General features: G+C 46.8%; 1 protein-coding gene across 10 annotated transcripts in view; it reads left to right on the top strand.

Annotated features, from left to right (window-relative positions):
- MKNK1 (MAPK interacting serine/threonine kinase 1) overlaps positions 1-16219 on the top strand; it is a gene marked incomplete at both ends in the record, with an annotated part of 56637 nt that extends 40418 nt beyond the window's left edge. For 8 of the 10 annotated variants that reach the window (XM_080622667.1, XM_080622666.1, XM_080622665.1 and 5 more), the window contains 5 exons: positions 3854-4258; positions 4370-4428; positions 5104-5223; positions 13396-13453; positions 15903-16219. Of the gene's footprint in view, positions 1-3853; positions 4259-4369; positions 4429-5103; positions 5224-13395; positions 13454-14348; positions 14373-15902 lie in introns of those variants that run through there. The other 2 variants (XM_080622662.1, XM_080622661.1) reach the window with 2 other exon arrangements.
- Between the last annotated feature and the right edge of the window lie 4973 nt (positions 16220-21192).

The following is a 21192-nucleotide window of genomic DNA, read 5'->3' on the forward strand; positions in this document are numbered from 1 at the left end:
AGCTTTGTAGATCGTGTCATGAGAACTATCCCAGTTCAGAGCAGGGGGGATCTGCCTTGTCATATTTGGAAGCCTGTGGTGATGACAGTCATCTGAGGTGGTATCTGCCTGGTGACTACTGTCGTGGTTTAACCCCAGCCAGCAACCAAACCCCAGGCAGCTGCACACTCACTCCCTACAATGGGATGGGGAGAGGATCAGAAGAGCAAACGTGATAAACTCATGGACTGAGATAAAGACAGGCTGCTCGCTGGTGGGGTGAAAAGCAGAGAAGTCGTTGACTTAGTGTAAGCACTGCTTAGCAACAACTAAAACACCAGTATGTTACCAACATTGTTCTCATAGTAAATGGAAAACCCAGCACTGTACAACTACTAGGAAGGAAATTAACTCTCTCCCTGCCAAAATCAGGACATCACCCAGGTACCTGAATGCCTGGGAATGTGTTTAATGTTTTAATTCTGTCCATGTCTGCCCTCTGGCTTTAAGGAATATCTGGCACACCAGCTCCCTGTGTGAGGGTTATTGTACTCCAGGCCCTATACACTTCCCTGCTCAGAGCTTCATGCTCATTTTGACACCTGGAATTTGAAGGGTTTCAGACTTGGGGTTCCTGATTTTGGCCCGTTTGCACTTTCCTTTTGGCAACTCTTCAATGCTTGCCAGCCATGTGGTGAGTCAAGACAGGAAAGTCTCAAGCATTTCCCTTCCTGATATGTATGACTTTGGAATGGTGATGCTACCATGTTGAGGGTATATTGTTGCCTGGGCTATGGTTTTTTGGATGATATCAGGGCTTTTGTATGAGGACATGTCTGAGAAATCCCAGTGTTTCTTCTCCCGAAGAAGCATTCATGGGAGGGAGAATGAGCTGACAGGGAGTTTAGGATGGGATAAGGTACTTTTCCAAAGTGTTTGATCAGGCATTGGAACAGGCTGCCCAGGGCAGTGGTGGAATCATCATCCCTGGAAGTGTTCAAAAACCATGTAGGTGAGGCCCTCAGTGATACGGTTTAGTGGTGGCCTTGGCAGTCCTGGGGTAAAGGCTGGACCTGATGATCTTAAAGATCTTTTCCAACCTAATTGGTTCTATGATTCAAAGGCGAGGTAAAGAAGTTGGTCACTGTCCTTTCCCCTAGGATGGCAGTAGGCTCAGTTACACTCAACAAGGTGGCTGTGCATAGAATCATATTGTAGAGTACCAGGTTAGAAGGGACATCAAGGATCATCTTGTCCAACCTTTCTAGGCAAGCATGACCTACGCTAGATGTCGCAACCTGCTATCCAGCCAAATCTTTAAAGTGTCCAGTGTTGATGAATCCACCACTTCCCTGGGGAGATTATTCAAAAGTCTGATTGTTCTCATTGTGAAAAATCTTCCTCTTGTGTCCAGTCAGATCCTCTGCTCTGCATGACTCCGAGATCAAGTCCAGTTTGGTTCTGTTTCCTTAAAAAGTGTATTCCCCACAGGAAAACATTACTTGTTTTTACATTTAGTTACAGCCACGTATGCAATTACATACGTTTCCTGTGCATGTGTTCACACATACAATTGCTCTAATTCTGAGCATCGCTATTTCCTATCTGCTGCGGTCTGACTACAGCAAGAATTAAAATAAAGATTAGATTAGTTACCGTGGTAACAGCTACCCCTGCCTCATATGACGCACAGGTTCTGTGGAGAGAAGGAGCACACATCAATTTGCACTCTTAATTTTTGGGACACTCAGGGTTTCAGCTCTTCTCAGGAGATCTTCTGATGACAGCAAGTGATACCTCCCCGCTTTCCACTCAGCAGGCTTATCCTCTTTGACTTTCTGTAATTCATAACATCTTCAGAGTTGCTGCCACCATCTCTTGGTAGAAACAATCTCGTCTTCCTTTCAGTTTTAATTAAGAGAGTGGGAGGATGATGGAAAAAAGTCTGGCCTTGGAGACAGTGAGGCTGAGAGGGGTTTGTTTGTACCCTTGGGAAAGGGAACAGCCAGAGCCTCACAGTGCATCAGAGCAGAGGCTTGGGCTGGAGTTATATAGAATTATAGAATAGTTAGGGTTGGAAAGGACCTTAAGATCATCCAGTTCCAACCCCCTGCCATGGGCAGGTGTGCCTCACACAAGACTATGTCACCCAAGGCTTTGTCCAACCTGGCCTTGAACACTGCCATGGATGGAGCATTTACCACTTCTTTGGAAGACCTGTTCCAGTGCCTCACCACCATCACAGGGAAGAACTTCTTCCTTATATCTAAGCTGAACTTCCCCTGTTTAAGTTTGAACCCATCACCTCTTGTCCTTTCACTACAGTCCCTAATGAAGAGTCCCTCCCCAGCATCCTTGTAGGCCCCCTTCAGATACTGGAAGGCTGCTGTGAGGTCTCCATGCAGCCTTCTCTTCTCCAGGCTGAACAGCCCCAACTTTCTGAGCCTGTGGCTAATGAGGAATTGCTAATGAGGGGGGAGAATTGCCATGTAACATCAGCCATCATGAATTAGCGAAGAAACATGCAAAAGAGGTGAGCTGTCAGATTTCCCAGGCTCTGGGCTCATTTGTTCCCATGACTATACATTAAGGTTTTAAATGTTCCTGCTTCTACTGGAGAAAAATAAACAGCCTTCAGTAGATCTAGTCAGGCTCATGATGTCTAGTGGTGTGAGAGCTCACTTGTTGCATTTCCCAGCTATTGGATCTTTTAAGGTGTAGGATGAGACAAAATTACTGGGTCTGCAGAAGAAGAGCGCATGAAGAGATAATGCACTTGGCTTCAGTTAATGATTGCTGCTGCGTGTCTGTGAGCTTTACAGGGATAATAGGTCTTTGTGATTCTTGCACATCAGGTACATGTCCATGTTGTCTTTCAATCTGCATCCTTGGACCCTTCTCAGAGTTTATTCCAGAGCTTTCACCAATATCAAAATGAAACCTTACAGCACCAACAGCACAGTTGTGAGCCCACTGGTAATGAAGGGGTGAGAAGGGAAGGTCCAAGGGATGCCTCTCCCTCCACTCTTTTCACATAATTTCTTACCCATTGCTCCCTGCCATTTTTTTGTCTCTATCTCTCAAAAAAATGTATTTAAAGCCCCACCTCCAGAAGAAAAATGGTTACCTTAGGTGCTTTAGGTGTCAAGTTCAGCCACAGACTGAACAAACCACAGACCTTGGCAAGGGCAAGTGGAAAGTAAGTTTAGTACCACCTTGTCCCTTTGTATACAGCTTGCTCATAAAAATAAATCTCTCTCCTGCATGTGTAATAGATACCCTAGCAATTTGTGAATGTGCCTGAGAGCACACCCCAGTCTTCCCAGACGGAAGCCCAGCTCAGGGTTTCCTGTTGCCTTCTCCAGGGACGGCAGACTATGGTAACTACTTGTGCTTGGGGCTTCTCAGCAGCGTGGTCAGGACTGGATCTAACTAGACTGTTTCTGAAGTTGGGACGGAGAACCATAGACTCTTGGTGTAACATCAAGTCATCCTGAATTTCCCATGGAAAACCCATTAGGAAGAGCTTTCTTTGTGGCGGTGGCTGAACATGCGGAAAGAGGACAAAATGTCCCAGCTCACACTGGAGAGGCAGCAGTTTAGTTTGAGGTGTCTGTGTTGTCACAGCTGTAAGAACAGAAATACATTAGGAGAACTAATTACATTAATTAAAGTTGTGCTGCTGTTTGTGTGAATGTTTCCAGAGAGGAATACAGATTTTCCCCATTGTTTTATTTTTGGACAGAAGCTGGAGGCCTTGCAGGGGCCAACTCTTTACAACACAAGAACATACGTGCTGGGATTCCTGAAATGTAATAGAACACTGATGTATTTTAAATGTGCCATCACTGAAAGCAATATTTCTCTTCTTCAGATTGATTCCCTGGAGACTTCGATGGATGAAACACAAGTTTTCTTTCTCAAGCATCCTTGATTTGAACCATACACACAGACACCTACTCTGGAAACTGCTTTGTGCCTCAAGTTCACCTCAAGTTTCAAGAAAGGAAATGGGATAATTTATTTTCCCGTCTCCTCGTTTTATGTGGGACATCCAGACTTCAGGACCTTAGCCTGTATCTTCACATAGCCTAACACTGTAGACTGTTGCTTTTTCACTGTACCAAAGCAGTGTCACACTGAAGATGTGTGCCTCTATGTGGTCCAGGAGGTGTCTTGGACTGTGGAGAACCCCTGTGGCTTCAGGGATGAGCTGAACTGTTTACTGAGCTTGCTGTTTCTCCACTTCCCAGCCCCTGCTGCTCTGCTCAAGCCTCAAGTGTGTTTCCTGGGGTGCATTGCCATAGGTTTCCTGGTGCTTTTTTTCCCTGGTGCATTTATGAAGCTCTCACTGCTGTTTTATTCTCTTTTCCTCCTTTCCTGTCACCAGGACCTCACTGCTAAGAGTTAAACAAGGCATCAGCTCTGAAGGGACAAGGTCCTGACTGTGTAAGTGGGAGGAACAGGCTGTCGCTTTACACAAGTGCTCTATTTATGGGCTGTTAAGGACTCCTGCAATAATGCAGAGCTCTGAATGTCTCTTTATGGGGGCTGCAGAAAGCATTGTCCCTTCTGCATATAGCTTATTACCAAATCAAGCTTCTTTGGAGTGGAGACAGCAGGATATGCTGGGGTACCTGTGCCAGCCTGTGTCTTGTATTGGTGGAATTACCTTGGCTATCTTAGCACTGAGCATTTCCAGAGCAATTCAGTCTGCCCTGGCCTAGACCCTCTCATTTTCTATCTAGATTCACTTGAAAATAACCAACTCTTGTTCTTCTTCAGCAAGAGCATTACTCCCTCTCTGCTTATCAGCCTACTTAAACACTTGTATGAACACACGCTCCTTTCCATACTAGCTGGGAGGCTTATAAGATATTACGGAATCACATCCTCTTCTGCTCTGAGCATCGTGGTACTTAATGCAGAAGGTGGGACAAGTGGAAGGGGCTAGTTCTAGTAAAACCTGAAATAAAATCTCCCTTTAGGAGAATGTAATTTGTAAAATTAGCAAAAGCTGATGCAGGAAGATGTGTGTGCTGTGTGCAGGTCAGCAATGCTCCTGTTTGCCTGCTCTCTTTAGTGCCTTACATTGGTATTGGTGTTGCATCTTTGTCTCACTAGATTAAGAAAATCTGTCCAGCTGCATCCCAGCTTGTGCCTTAAAGAAGAGTGGCAGTCATAGATTTTGGGACTGGAGGAGGTTCGGAGAAGGCTTTGGGAAGACTTTCCTGCTGCCCCAAGGTGAGCTTGGTATGTTAATAGGATCCATATGTGTATTTTTATACATTATTAGATGCAATAACTGTTATGTGTCTTTACCATCTGCAAATTCAGATAGAGCCAAGCCCTGTTGGTATATGGTTTACTACAGAGAGAGAAAATGAGGACAGACACTTTATGAGCATAATATAGGTGAGGGAGAATGGTTGGAAAAAGAGCAGTTTTAGTCCTCAGCTCTGCTAAAGCCTTCTGGTGTGGTCCAGTCCAAATCACTTCATCTCAACATGTAAAAAGGCCAAAAGGTTTTCCCTTGTGGCTGTTCAGTGTTAGCTGTCGGGGTCTTTTGTGCAGGCTCAGTCCTGTCCCAGAGAGCAAATGCAGATGCAGTGGTCATGCCCATCCCAGTGGGCTTGCAAGACCTGAATGCAGGATGCAGGTGCTGGCTTTGCTCATCAGAGGAACTGTGAGGGTGGAGAGGCACTGGCACAGGGTGCCCAGAGAAGCTGTGGCTGCCCCATCCCTGGCAGTGTTCAAGGCCAGGTTGGATGGAGCTTTGAGCAACCTACTCTAGTGGAAGGTGTCTCTAACCATGGCAGGAGGTTGGAACTGGATGAGCTTCAAGGTTCCTTCCAACCTAAACCGTTCTATGATTCTATAAGATATTTTTGTTACCCTTTGTGTTATCCCCCACTGTTGCAGCCCTTTGCTTCCCCTCCTACAGCAGCACTGTTTTAGCAGTGTCTAAAAGACTATCTTAGTGCAGCCACACTCTCTCTCTCTGCCTGATCTTCCCTGTTTCGAGTGACCTTCAGCTTTCTCTTTGTTTTGCTGCTGTTCAGTGGCCCAAAGATTTGAGTCTTTCCATCTTTCAGCCTGACGCTTTTCCGAGCAAATGTAATCTAATGCTTACAGCAGGCTTTCTCACGCACAATGTGTTGTGCTTCCCAGTACAAGCTGTCTCTGTTGGCTCTAAACTGCAATAACAACTATCTTTAATCATCTTTCTTGTTCAGGTTGTAATAGGCAGCTTAACCACAGAAGATGAACTTGAGAATTTTCCTAGCCCATGTCTGCTATGATCCCAGGCTGGTCTCTATTTCCTGTCCTCCCTTTGTAGTAATTAGTTGGGTGAAACCTGAGTGGAAATTGCCTGGCATCAGAGAGCTGATGTTTGCTTCCTTTGATGGATGAAAACAAGAGGAGAGGGGGTGAAAAACACTGGGTCATGCTACTCTCACAAGACTTACAGAGAGAAACAGCAGCTCATTTTCATCCTGAAATAATTGCTTGCAAAGTCAGAGTCTTTCCGGGTGGGATGTGTCAGCTGGAATCTTGGGAAGAGCCCCTGCCTCCTGAATCAGTCACCAAACAGTGCAGCCCAGCAGGTGATGAATATCCATTTCCACCTTCTCTGGCTTTTAGTGTCAGATCTTCACCAAAACCAATCATAGAATCATAGAATAGTTAGGGTTGGAAAGGACCTTAATCTCATCCAGTTCCAACCTCCTGCCATGGGCAGAGACACCTCACACTAAACCGTGTCACCCAAGGCTCTGTCCAACCTGGCCTGAATGGCCCTAATGGCAAGTTTACCCAGGGAGTCTTGCTCTGCTCTTGCAGCCCCAGAGACCCAGGATCGTAGTGACTACATGTGAAGCAGGAGACCTGTAACAGGAGGTTGTAGGTGGGGAAGAAAGGAGGAAATCATGCTAGGACAAAAGGGTGATGAACCTTTGAGAGAGCCCAGGACTGGCAGAATGTGGTGGAATGCTGGTCTGAGCTGAATGGTCATGTTTAGTGCCAGATCTGTCTTCCCACATCCCTGCACCTACTGCCAAAGGGGTTGCTTTGGCTGGAGCTGCTAGAAACTGCTGGCCACAGAATTGTCTTGTGTTGCTGAAAACCAAGGAGAAGGTGTAGACAAACAGCATTTCTCACGCAGGGTGCCAGACTCTAGGGAATTGCATGTGGCAGCACCCAGAATAAGGGAACATCACAAGAGCCTGGTTTGGGTAAAGGGCTTGCAGGTAGACCAGGAGTAAAGGCAACAGTAAATATTGCCTTTACTCCTTTGTTTTCTGTGAGCTCACCTGTAGGTGAGCTGAACAGTGTGCTGCTTGACACAAATTGCTTCTGACTTACTGAAATCAGCGTTTATCCTGGACCTAAAAGACCTGTGTGAGTGCCTTATGCGGTGGGACAGGGGGTACTTACCCAGTGGGAGGTAGGAGCCTGCAGTGCTGAGCTGCGGGGCTCTGCTCCAGAAAGCATCAAAAATAGCTAGAAAGCATGTTTTGAGAAGAGTCTAAAGCACAGCTGGTCTGGCAGAGGTGCTGCCTTCCCAAGGGAGTTTTATAGAAAACAAAAGATGGGAAAGTGGAAGCTTGGGGTCATTCTGCAAACTGGCCTGAAGTCAGTCTGTATCCTTCGCACACAAGTGAATTGCCCTCAGGCACTGGGTGTCTAACCTGTGATGTTTGCTGGGTGTCCACAGGCACTTGGCAGGGCCCATGAGGGTTTAGCAGGTATCAGAAGCCAATGCCTTATTGTGGATTCCTTTCCTAAATGGACTGAAGGTTGTTCTGGTCTAAGTCGTGCCACTTTCCTCCTGTTACAAAACACTGAAGCCACCAAGCAGCTTTTGTTATTTATGTTTGGGGATTGTAGCTGTCCTCTGGTGTCTAAAGCAGGCTTAAAAGCCCGATTTTTCTGCAAAAAAGAAGACTTCAGAGTAATGTTTCTGTGAGAGCTAGATACTCTCAGGCATGGTAGCTGCTTGGGGACCTCAGTGGGTTTTGCACTGACTCTGGTTTCCTTTGGTAGCTGCAGGAGGTTTTGGGGATCAGGGGCTCTGACCCAGCACTCTGCCATGGACCACAGGCTCTGTGGGATCTCTGTAGACATCTCGAAGTCCCAGGATCTCTGCTGAAAAACTGAGAGCTCAGCCCTGCTTAATCCATATGTCAAGATGCTGTGGGACCTGGCACTGGTCCTTGGTTGGTGTAGGAGGAAAGCAGGCATCCAATCTTATCAGGAAAATCAGCCTAGATTCGTGAAACCTGAGATGTTTCAGGTGAAACCTTGCATGATTTTCTTGGTGAAACAAGGGTTTGAAAGACTTCTGATCAGCTCTGCGTAGTTCTGCTACTCACATCTCCGTTCGAGGAACTGAGCTGTCTGGTACTGCGCTACAAATACAAAGCAGAGAGACAGTTCCTGACTTAGAGAAACTGGGACTCTGGTGTGGGTTGGTCCTTCTGGGCCTTCCGGGTTGCTAAGTGGGTCCATCATATGATCTATGTCGCTGCATCATTCCTGTGGTGTTTCATCTTTGGTCTGTGTAATGTCCTGACTGCACTGTGACTTTTAGTGCTGCTGTTGCAAGGAGCAAAAAGTGTTTCAAGAGGGAAGCAGGACACAATTTACGTTTGGTGTTTTCCCAGGGAAAGCAGCAGCTTTCCTGGCTGTACCCCAGTCTGGATGTTGATATGTTCCTCTACTGCAAGCTAAAAGGAGAACCTGCGTAATAGCTCTGAGATGATACCTACTGGGCAGCCCGTTTAACAAATTATAGGTTGAGCAAATTAAAAGCAAACAAAAAGCAATGATAATAAGGAGAAGAGGTTTGTTCTGGCACACTATCTGGGAGGTCAGGGTATTTCATTCTTGACTGACTCTATAAGAGGCTGCTCTTTTGCTCCATCCTTTCCATTGACTCCTTCTCTTACCTCCACCCTGCTGCAGAGCCATCTCAGCTGGATGCCGCATGGGGCTGGAGGCAGCCACACTGCGGGCAGGCACCAGTGTGACCACTGCTCACTGCACAGTGAGGGGGAGCCTTGGAGCATCCCCTTTTCCATGTCCCATGCCCAGCACAGTAAATCTGACCCTGGCTGTTCATTGCCACAGACCCGCAGCTGTGGTGCTGCAAAAGCTGAGCTCTGAAACGCCTGAGCAGATGCTCATTGCGTCAATGGGTATAACTGGGTAGGACCTGTATAGCTCTTTATTATTCTTTGGCCAGGTTTCCTTCAGAAGTGAGACTTACGTGGTGCTAATCGTGTGTGTGTGTCTTTGTGTCTCCCTTCTTTGTTCTTGTTTCTCTACCCATTCATTTCCACTCTGTGCTGTTCCCTGCTCTTGCCCTTCCTCTGTTCCCACCTCCTGCTCTCTCAAAGACTGAGGTTACAGCTGGGAGGGCTAAAATCAAATGTCCATGTGGCTTCTACTCCGGCAAATGGAAAGGCCAGGTCAAAACCTGAATCAGTGGCCATGGAGTCTCTGCAGCAATGTGTGGGGCAACTCCTTCTGCCTTGGAGCCACCAGCAGCCAATTTGGATGCTCTGGTACCCTACTGGCATAACCGTAAGCCCCGCAGAGGGGGACACACATTTAGGCGCTATCCCCAAAGATCCTTCTCTTCCCCCCCTAGTTTTCTCCTCCTGCCTGTTTTGGAGAGCAGGGATAGCTTCCAGCCCACCCCAGAGTTTGTCTTCTGGAGCTAAGCCTCAGTACTGAAAGCATGAAACTTTGTAGCAAACCCACAAATTCCTGTGTAATGTTTCCTATGAATCCTTTGGGATTATACTGCAGGTTTTATGAATGCTTTCTAACAAACATGCCACTTGTGATATAACTGGCCAGTCAAGTGTTACCTGGGGAAGTTTTATTGCACTCATTTTTTCTGGTTTTTCTGCAGTCAAGTCTTCTGCTCCATCCCCACACAGACACTTTTGCCACTCAAGAGTATTAGAGCCAGCTTTATGTTGTCTATAAAAGTGGGCCGTTGTCAGCTCAGTCCCTCTGCTGCTATTTCTATTTCTCTGGTCATTCACATGCCTGGAGACTCGGAGCAAGGTGCAGAGCAGGGGAGTTTATGGCAGAACAGATGGACCAGAGAGACTGAGATGCTGAGAGTGTAATTGGGCATGTTTTGCAGAAGGGGTGAGCAAGGTGCAGAGAGGCTGTGTCATACTGAAGGTGCCACATGGGATCTGGGGCAGAGGCAAGGAGAAAAGAGCACATCTCTCCATTTCCTAAGTCACAGCCTTTCCTCAGTGTCTGTGTGGTGCTGGAATCCCTGTGCTGTGCATGCATAGTGCGGAAACCACCAGGAGCTGAGCAAAACCTCCTGGTCAGGAATAAACAACCAAAACCCTGCTGCGTGATAAACAGAGGGAGGGTTTGGGTTTGCAAACTGCTTTTTGTCCTCTGGGCTGCTCCAGGAGCCTCTCAAGTGTTTGCCTGTGGGATGCTGTGGATCTTGGGAACACTGGTCCTCGGCTCCCTGTTGAGAGTGGGCTAAGGCTGTTGTACAGGAGCAGCTATGGAGGAACCACAGGGGTGTGTTAGGTGGGAAAAGCATCTGTACACTGCACTTGTGCATCCCCAGGCCTACTGGATGATCCACACAGGGACCAAATGAGTAAACAGGACCCAAAATGACATAAAACAGCACTCTGGCTGAGCTAAGGGGTGAACTGTTTCCTTAGTGGTGAGGATGTTGATGTGCTATGGTCATAGTCACAGCTGAAATAATACTCATAGGTTTCCAGGCACTGATCCACCTTTCAGGTCTCAGGCCTGGGAAATATGCTTGAATGGCTAAAAGGTGTAAATTACTTAGAATTAATCGTTGGTTTAATCTGTCTCTCCAGAGACTGGGATCCCCATGTTATTGAATCAGGAATAAGCTGCAGTTACTCAGTAATTCCAGCTGCTTGCTCTTTCTGTGAGGCATATACCATTTCCCACTGAGATGAGTGGGTTTTGTACAGCCCCAGCAGCAAGCAGAAAATCTCACAGGGAAGCACAAGTGCACTTTCAATCCACCCAGCATCAAATCACACCCATTCAGACATGCGGAGGAGCTGACACAAGATTTCTCCCGGGTTGTATAGGAATGGGGTTTACCTCCAACTTCATGAAGTGGGGTTAAACATGACCAGATACCTTGTGCGTGAGCTGGTGGTAAAAGCCTGAAGACAAAGGTGTGGTGCCCTTCGTAAGGTGGAGCTTATAAGGAAGGTGGCTGGTCCTGGAGAAGATGCTTCTGTACCAAAGCAGTGCTGACTTCTCTTGTAGGCAGCCTGAGAACAGTGGTAGCAGAGAGGAGAAAGCTGGGGGCACTTGCAACAAGTACTCCCAATAAGTTCCTCAGAGGAGAGATGACTGCAAGGTGATGCTAGAAAACTTGCTAAGGGAGCAGCAAGGAGCAATAAGGACGTGCTTAATTACTTAGAGATCGTCAGATATGTCAAGTCATTGAGTTACTGCACTTAATGAGTTGTGAGTGGGCTCCTTTCAGCAGTTGGTGTGAATGCTTCAGGCCCATCTTGAGTGCAAAGGAAAACACATCAGCTGAAAGCTCTCCCCGAGGTACTTAATGAGGTGCTCCTTGTTAGCTGAATCTCTAGAGCTGTCTCTGTGTATGCTCCCAGCCTGCTCTGATCCCACAGCAAAATTACTGTGTGATGCTGCTAACACAGTTCAGTTCCTAATTGGAAGGGGATGGGAGTGTGTATAGGCAGCAGCCGCAGCTGAGCTGGTGGATGGTGAGAGGTTATGCCATGGGCTTGTCACTTGCGAACCTCTTTCCCCAATCCTGAGAAGAGCTGAGAAAATCAAATCCCCATGGAATGCAGTGACAGCCATTAAGAAATCGGTTTGTTCAGTGGAGTTAAACTCTGTGCTGGCTGGGCAGGGACTGCATGGCTGGGGAGTGTAATTAGCAGCAGGTCAGGATTGCAAATGAACGCTAAGCAGAAGCTCTGATTCCCATCAGTTTCTCTGAGGAGGTAGGGAAAGTTCAGTCCTCGTCTGACCAGAAAGCTGGGAGAATGCCTCCATACCCCCTGCTACCTGCCTGTCCTTTTACAGAGAAATTAATGATCAACAGAAGAGCACATGTGAAAGATGAGGGGGAAATTTGTGTTCAGAAAAGACCATTTTACTCCCTTAAAACAGTCACAGAAAGGCTCATCCAAGGTCTTTTCATCTGTTGGGTTTTTCTTTCTCTTCCTTAATCATGTTTGCAGCATCCCAGGCTTTCCAGAAAACAGCTGGTGAATTCATCTTATATCCAAACACAGTGCAGTGTTTTGGGGGCAGTCTCTCACTTGCTGGGCATGAGAACATGGTTACAAATCAGCCCTGGCTTCATTAGGCCCTGCAGATCTTTCCCCAGCAGTTTGCTGTAGCACTAACCACCACTCCCCAGTGAAATCAGCTTCTTCTCCTGGCCTCTATTTCTTACCCTCAGCCTGAGATGCTGCTTTGTTTATTGCACAGTTTGACCTTCAGGATGCTGGATACACAGACTGGTTTTCCTATTTGCTTTAAATAGTGGCAAATAATTCCAGGCACTGCTTCTACTGCCCGAGGAAGATGCAAGCAGTGACTCCTCACACAGGGTTAAGTGTCCTTAGTCCAATTTTACAAATGATTTAATGAGGAAGAAGAGTGAAACCCTGATCTTCTGCAGACCTCAGGGAGACTGAGTGCTCAGCTGGTGGCTGTCTGGCCTCTGGGCAGTGGGGTGGGATGTTCATAGCATCTTTGCACTTGTGCTGTGTCTCTGGTTGATGCATACACACTGGAAAGCCTCTCCCCATTGCCTGCTGGACTTGGGGAGGCAGGTCTATACCATGGCCTTGGGATATACTTCACCTTGACATAGTCTCTGTGCCTCAGTTTCCCACTCTATGTGTATTACCATTCCCTTGTTCCCTTTGAGACAGAAATCCCTTACATCCGTGCTTTTATGTAGCACCTTTGGTCCCTGATCTCTGTGGAAGGGGTGAAATGGGAGTCTTGCAAAAAAGCATATTGAAAGATGATGAGGGAAGGGGTAGCCACCTCTGATCACATCCGTGGCACTAGAAAAGTGCTTCTGTAAAGCAACATCTGCTTCTAATGACACTTTATGATTTCTCAGCTCTACAAGCCTTGCTAAAGAAGATGTGAGATTTAATCAGAAGTTCACATTATCCTGACAGTGACGACAGCTGAGAGAGAACCTCCTGCTTAATTCTTACCTGGTATTAATCAGGATGAAGGCATTAGCAGGGTCTCACTGATGACTGAGGCATCTTTCCCCCTTTTCCCTGCACTGTCTGCACGTGGGATGGGAAAAGGGAAACTGTGGAATTTCAGTGACTTCTAAAATTAAGTAACACTAAAATCTGTCTACAGAAAGGCACCTCTCTGTGTCTCCTCTTCTGCCCCATCACTGTCCACTCAGCTACAGCAGGTGAGTAATGCTTTCTCATATCTGACAGCAGAGTTACAGGCTGGTGGTGTTCATCTAGATCCTAGTGCCCTGAACACACCTATCCCAACACCCGCTGGCATGTCTCTGAAATGTGTGTGCTGTGGAAGAGAGCTATGTTTCTAATTTACTGATAGATCCCATCACTCTGTGACAAAAGAGGAAGCTCTGCTCTGTGCCAGTTGCTTGAAAGAAAAGACTCCATTGTCTTGAGGGCAAACAGTGGTGATTGCTCTCTGCAGCAGACAAGACTTGTCTGATTTGGAGTTCTTCACCTCTTTCGTCAAGGGTTATATGATCACACTACTGCTTTCTGCTGAGGAACCTATTCCAAAGTCTGCTGAATTAATCATGTATGAGCTGACATAGTTTTCACAGCACATAATTTTCATGGGAACTTTTCTCCTCCTCTGGATCCTGCTCTTGAAGGCAAAAACATGTCCACACATGCACCTAATCTCAAACCTGTGAGAAGCAGTTGCTCCCTACAGACCAGCGGGTAGTTATGGGGTCTGGTGTGGTGTGTGTGCATGTCTGTCTCTGCTATAGACAAATACAGCTCTGCTTGTCTAGTGTTTGAGAGCTAAATTCATCCTGACAGCAGGTACTTTGAGGTAGAAGAGAACCTGTTCACTGTGTTTGGTGATGAGGCTGGGAGGGTGGTGCAGGAACTGAGAAGCAGATTAAGTGTATTAGAAGAGAGGCTTTGCAGCACAGCTAATGAGTTGGAGTCAAGTGTTTCAAACAGATGCTTCCCAAGGCTATGTGTAAAATAAAACTCGTGCAGGCACAATGATGCTAGGCAGCGTTTGACGTGATGACCTTATAATCACTTCATTTAAGAGTGTTATTCATGGTCTGTTCTTTGCCATGCTAGAACTTGATATCCCTTATGGAGGCCACAGACATCTGCTCTCTCCCAGAGGGTAAGTATTCACAGGGTAGCATCCTACAGGCCTTGTTCGCAGCTCACTGAAGTCGCTGTAACAACTTCCATGAAGTTATGTGGGATCTGGATAAACCACAGGAGGATCCAGTCTGGGGCTATTGTGCACCCTGAAGCTGAGGAGATAGGGTATGCATGGAAAAAGTTCCCAGACTTTCAGATAAGGGCAAATAAGGACTCCCAATCCTGATATTTAATTTTCACTTGATTCTTGCTTATTTTTCTGCTCTGAAGAGTTAAGGAGTCACCTTGTGAAGTGTTTTAGTGATGCAGTGCAGGTTGAGCCATGAGGGGCCCAAGAGTTTTTGCAAGCCACAAGAACTTCCAAGAGATCACAACTGTGTGCAAAGTGCTATATATCTTGAAGGGATATGAAATATACTCTGTATGTGCATCACCCCGACACTGCTATAATCCATAATAAATAAAGGCAAGTTAAGGTAGCTACTATGACTAAAATTATGGATTTTGATGGTCTAAATCACCATGTGGGTGCTTTTCCTCATGGGGATGAATGAAATGAACATAGTTGTACCTGAAGCACCTAAGACCATGCTTGCAGCCAGCCTCTGATATTGCCCATGGCTCAGCTGGGCAGCACTATCTTGCTCAAGGGGATGCTTGAGTGGCTGGATGGACAAGAAGATACTGTGGTCAGGCAATAAGCACTGTGTGAATTTGGTTGCCAAGCCTGTACTGATGTAGGTTACCTGGTGTTAGAAGCTGGTGCATATGGATGTCTTTTTTCATCTTTCTTGTGCTTTGGTCTCAGCCACCAGAGTAGGGTTCAGAGGGAACATGACATTTGGTTATTGTTTCCTTTCAGATTCCTTAATATCTGGGTTTGTTCATGATCGAAAGACAAGTTCACCCCTGCTCGTTTGTGACACCCCTCAATCCCATCCTTAGAGATGTCCTTAAATTACCATAAGACATACACCCAACAGAAGAGCATAAATGCTCTTGGAAGAAAAGTTCCTTGTTCATGTAATGTTTCATGCATAGGGCCCGACCCTTTTCTGTGCACATCATTGGCTCTTGTGGTGTTACCTCTACTTTGTCTGCGGAAGGTACTGAGCATAGAAAGTACATACTTACCTTAAGGATTGTGAATAGCTCCACTGAAGTTAATAGCCCAAATCCCAGAAAAAACATGATTTAAATGTTCTACTGGATCAGGACCTCAGTATCATGACTACTACCCCATCAAGGCTGCTAAGTTCCTTGCCAGCTTAAAAGCAGATCAGATGTATTTGTGTATTCTTCCTAATGCAGAAGGGGAAAATAGGATACTATAATACGTAATATGTAGCATAGAGTGTATAATGTACAATGCACACAAATTTCAGTTTATGTCAACAGCCCTTTAACTAAAAGCTCCACCAGCACTTAAGAAGATGTAACACTGCTGTCTCTGATGAACAGCATTTGAAATCATGAGGTAGAGTTACCAATGGGCACACTGTGTGTTTTTGTCTCTTCCAGATCAACTATCCTTCACTCTGATCTGGCTAGCAGAGAGGACCACGGTGTGATGGAGGAGAATGAGCTGGGTGTTTGCCTCCTGGGTGAATAAAGCTGCATAACTTCAGGCCTGCTCTTCAGTGAAGCTGCTTGCTAATTAGTTTGACAGTGGGAACCTTTGAGAATTAAACACAGGAGACATAATCCTCCCTGCAAGGTAATTAAAAACGTTTGCCCCTTGCTGATAACTGACCCGCTGGTTTTCTCCTAAGAAAGCTTCATAAAAAATTACTGTACTGTTTGTGAAGCAGGACAGCCGCTGGCACGGTTGTTTCCTCTCTGCTAACTTGCTTCAGCTCAGTAGTTTCAGAGGGTGCCATAGGAAGAGGAAACTTGTTTGAACATCTGGAAGCCTTTTTTCTTCTTTGTGTGAAGGGGAAAAATGATTTCTAGATTATTTAAAACAAGCGAACAGATAAAACCCAAAAGAACCCCACAGAACCACAAAGGTGCTATGGAAGCAGATTGCCTTATCTAAAGGGTAAAGACAAAGTTTTAATGATGCTGGAAGATCCCCATTCTGCTGAGATCCTGCTGAGATCCCACTGAGATCCCCATTCTGTCCAGGGCCCAAATCCCAAGCAGTGTGGCATGAAGACAACTTTTGTACCTTTCTCAGTCTATCTCCCAGCAGTGTCCTGTTCTGATTTCAGCTTCCTCAAGGCTGAGTGTGGGGTCTTGGCATGAGTGGATCATTCAGGAGAGGTTGAGTCCATGTCAGGTCACACTATGAAGGGGTTCACTGGGTTCAGCTGGGCTGAGCTCTCTACAAGCACTTGATGAGAAGCTGCCAGCACCCTGAGGAGGTGCAACCTGATGAGGAAATACAGGTATACTGCCCACAGTCTTCAGCTAAAATGGTTAACTGGAAGTGAATTTACCCCTGTTCTGAAGGGGTTAAGCATATGAGCATGAGCAGGTATGGGGATGGGGACATCTGCAAACAAAACAGCTGACCAAGATGCTTTAGGTCATGAAGATAGTACTATGCATGATGAGAATGCTCCCAGGAAGAGCAGAGTAAAGTAGGAAATATCCCTGCTGAAATGTGGTGAGTATGTTGGGGATTGCTGTTGTCCTGAGGGAGACTAGGCAAGAAGTGTGGTTGCCAAGTTTCTCTGATCAGAAAAGCAGGTTTTGGTCTACATTCAGAAACAACAAAGGCTTCATCCCTGACATGAGAACAGTCATATGGGATTAGGTAAAAATATCTATCTTGCCTATTATTCTGGCTCAACAGCTGTCAATAGCAGAGGCTTGGATTATATGTGCCATGGCAAACCCGGAGGAAGCTTTCCTCCTCAGGCTGTTCCCAGTGATCAGAAACATAGGGACATCATGAAGCTGCAGCTGATCTGTTGTGTTTGACAGGTCTGGTCCCACCTGTGTCCTGGGTCTGAGCATGTGAATACTGTTGCTGTCTATAGTGAAGTCCTGTGATTTTAATTATACACTGTACAAGGAGGTGTTCTCCTTCATGGGTTTAAATCTTCTTCACAGTAATGTCACAGCTGCCTCTAGGAATGCCAAATACTTTTTTACCTCCTTCTTTCTGTACCTGATGTTACAGACAGGTAAGAATTGCTGAAGAAATTGGCCTTGCCCTCTTTGAATTGGCATAGAGAGCGTAGAGCCATAAGAGAGCAGGCCCTGAAAGTGCAAACTTTCAGGCAGACATGGTGGCATTTAGAGTTGGTTTGGAGCAACAGCAGATTCAGTCTGGCGTTTCCTTCCCTTAAGAGGCAATTAAAATGTAAATGCAGAGAGAGACACCAGTTCTGGAGACCTCGTGGAAATCTGCAGGGGGACGTTTTGGCAGTGACCTTTGTCTAATGATCTTATTGGACCATAAACTTCCAGGCATTCTCTGTTTCCCACACGCTCCTTGTGTGATGGGTATGGCTCAGCAGGCAGCATCATGGGCTTCTGCTTTTTGGTCCTGTTGTGCTGAGGAGCTGGGCTGTTGGCATGCTGCAGCTGTTGTAAGCATGGATGCTGCTCATACATTTTTACTCCAGTGTTAGCCCCAACCAAAAAGCCTGTGAAAGCATGGATCATTCTTATCCTTCCCACCTGTTTTCAGTTATTCTTGCACAGAGAAATCCCAGAAAGCCAGCATGATATGTGGTAATCACGACCCTGACCTGCTTCAGACCAGGAACCGGTGACACTGAACTGAAGCCCAACCTTTGTGGAAGCAAAGCTGCCTGAGTTAGGTTTCTTAGTAATGTAAACCAGAGCCAGTAACTGACAATGGGAAAAGGTAATTTTGCCTCCCATTCATAAATTTCTGACTTAAGCTGATTTCTGAATTCAGCAGGAGCTGGGAACAAACAGCTTCTCCCAGAGGAATATGATTTCTAGTCAGCTGAGGGTTGGGATCTTGCCTCTAAAGAAGCCAAGGCTTCCCAGTTCCTGACAAGTTCAAAACTAGGAGCCATCAGTCTGGCAAAACCCCCTTGCTAAAGCATGAATGCTCATGAGCTATCAAAGCTCTGCAATGCAATGATTCTGCTTTGATTTATACCAGTGGGAAATCTAGCCTTTAATTTTAGTTCTTGAATTAGCAGTTGTTTTAATCACATGAAGGCAGTCTACCAGGTTGTCAGGGCCACATATGCAAAACACAGAATGATTGCCTCAGTGGAGCCCTAAATATCTAATGTTTTACTAAGGCCTTTTTATTGGGTTTATGGACCATTAAGCAGAAAGTGTGATGGGGAGTCATGCAACAGCCAACCTGAAGCGGGCGCAGCCTTCTTCATTGGTTCCTCGTGCTGTTAGGGAACAGCTCACAGGTCATTCAGTATTAATTGGCTCCCTTTGGAGCCTGAGTGCTTTATGAATGCTATTATATAAACTGATAGCAGGGGAGTCGAATCAATGACCCTGGAGGTCTCTTTCCCTATTACAGCCACTGTTCCTAAATAACATGGCTTATAGGGCTGTTTCTGCTGAGCTCTATGGAGCCACATCAAGAATAACTTCAGCCACTCTGATTTCTACCCAGCAACAGTCAGCAAACACTAAACCCCAGTTCTGCCACACGTGGAACTGTCTCTTCCAGATGTGCCATATGGAGATTTTCTCCAGAAAATGCTCCATGGTGTTCTCTCTCTCACTTCTCTGGTAGCAATGAGTACACTAAGCCAATTTGAACCTCATGTTAGGGGGCCGGGGAGTTCCTAGAGGAGATGCTGCATCTCTGGAAAGACCTGAAATGAGATTTCCCAGTTGCTTCTTTCTAGAAGCCCAGGCAGTCAATTTATCTGACCAGCAGTGCTTTTCTGATACCACCCCCACCCTAGTTATGCAGTGTGCTGCTAGCATCACCCAAGCTAAGGAGAAAACAGAGTTGTGTTCCTCAGCAGGGGCCGAACCCCTTTCTGCAAAGCTTGTTTTTGCCTGAATTTCTAGGATGGCCTGTAAGTAGAAATGCAATGTGATGCAGTAGAGAACGCGGCTGTAATAAGAATACTTAGAATGAAGTAGTGCCTGGAGAATAGAGAGAAGTAAGTGTTCATTCCTCTTCAGCGATTTCTCTCTTTGACCTTTGTTTTTCACTGTCTCTGTGTTACTTTTCTCCTTCTCTCTCTCTCTCGAGATCATGAAAGCAGTAATTTAAAAAAGAGGGGAGCATGATTCATGTTCAATCAGCTTCAGCCTGGTTCATACAGGATTCTTCTGCAATAAGCTGGAGAAGAGCCTCTGTTTGGTTGTCACTAGCAGCATCCAGGCTGGTTACAGCAGTGCGGGCACAGAGAGCAGATGAGGGCATGTAAGTCTCAGCACAGCTTAAGCTGCGGAAGGGCTACCTACACTTCATCCAGTGCATAACTTGCAGTTTGCCTTGTTTCCTGTGGTCCCCAACTCTGCAAACAGACAGCGATTGGCTTGTTAATATGGGTGCTGAGAGCTTAGCTATGCTTGCAACAGGGTCTAGCATCAGGCATGTTTTACATTTAAGCGAACCTGAGATCTGTTTGCCGCGTTAGAACAGTACTTTTGCATATGAAGACCTGTTTTGTTTGGATTTGTGAGCTCCCACACCCTGAACATTTACATGCCTGGGTGGTCCTGTCTCAGCATCCTCACTGCCTACCAGGAGTCACTCCTGCATCCCCCCAGCACCCAAAGGCACCCGGACACCAGTTGTAATTTGATTTTTATTGCTCAAAATGTGCTTTTCTACCCTCTTGCGTTTAAGAGATCCCTTCCTCTACAGCAAGCAGGGAGCCTGCATCTTATTCCTTGGCATTTAGCGGTGTTGTTCGCCTCCTCTCCCCGGGGGGCGACCGGCGCTTTGTTCCCCGGCCGGGGCTGCCCCTTGGAGGAGACTCGCTTCGGGGATTTTCCTCTCCCCGGGGGGAAAAAGGGGCTGTTCTGCTCCTGGCACCTCTGTCAGCTGAAGGGGGCGGGAGCTGCAACCCTGAAGTAGAAAAGGAAGAGGAAAAGAAGGCGCGGGGAGAGGGTGAGAACCTGCCGGACGGCGGGGCTGAGCCCTGCTGGGGACCGCCGGCGGGAGGAGGAGGAAGAGGCGCGAGAGGATGCAGCGGGGCAGCGATGCTGCGTCTGCCTGAGAAGGACATCATCCTCCGAGGGGAAGGAGGGAAGTGGGGAGAAGGCGGCCAAGCTCGCACAGAGCCAGCTTAGCTCTCCCGGGGCTCGCCTGGCACCCGAGCAAAGTTTGCCGAGCTCGGTGAACAGAGAGGAGGAGGCATGCGAGATCGTTCTCCCAGCGCTTCCATCCCTGGCCATGCCGGGACTAGCCATGGCTTTGTCATCCCCGACTAAAGGGTGAAGGAAGACCCGGGGCACCCGCTCTCTCCATCACCTTCCCCTGCTCCACGCTCCAATCCAGGTAAGAGTCCTCCCCTTCCAGACACTGAGGCTGTGCCTGAGAGTTTCCCAGCACTTTGCCCAGGGAGAAAGTCTTGTGCTTCTCCTGATAGCTAAAGGGTGGGTGGGTGCGTGTTTGTGAATATGTCTGTGTGCGGGGGGTGGTTATAGCTGTCTGACTGCAATTTCTGTTTGCTGATCACTGTCATTATTTCACTGTGCCATCACACCTCTAGAAAGGAGACTCATCTGGGGTCTGTCAAATATTTGGGCTGTGTTGCTGCTGTGAGACAGTGTGGAAGGATGACAGCTCGATCCCCCTCGCTACAACTGAGAGGAAAGCGTGCCTAGCTGTGCATGTTGCTGGTGCTGCTGGTGTGGCATTAAATGATGCTCCTGAAATGCTGGCTGA

This window comes from Psittacula echo (assembly GCF_963264785.1).
Source record: "Psittacula echo genome assembly, chromosome: 7".
NCBI lineage: Eukaryota > Metazoa > Chordata > Aves > Psittaciformes > Psittacidae > Psittacula > Psittacula echo.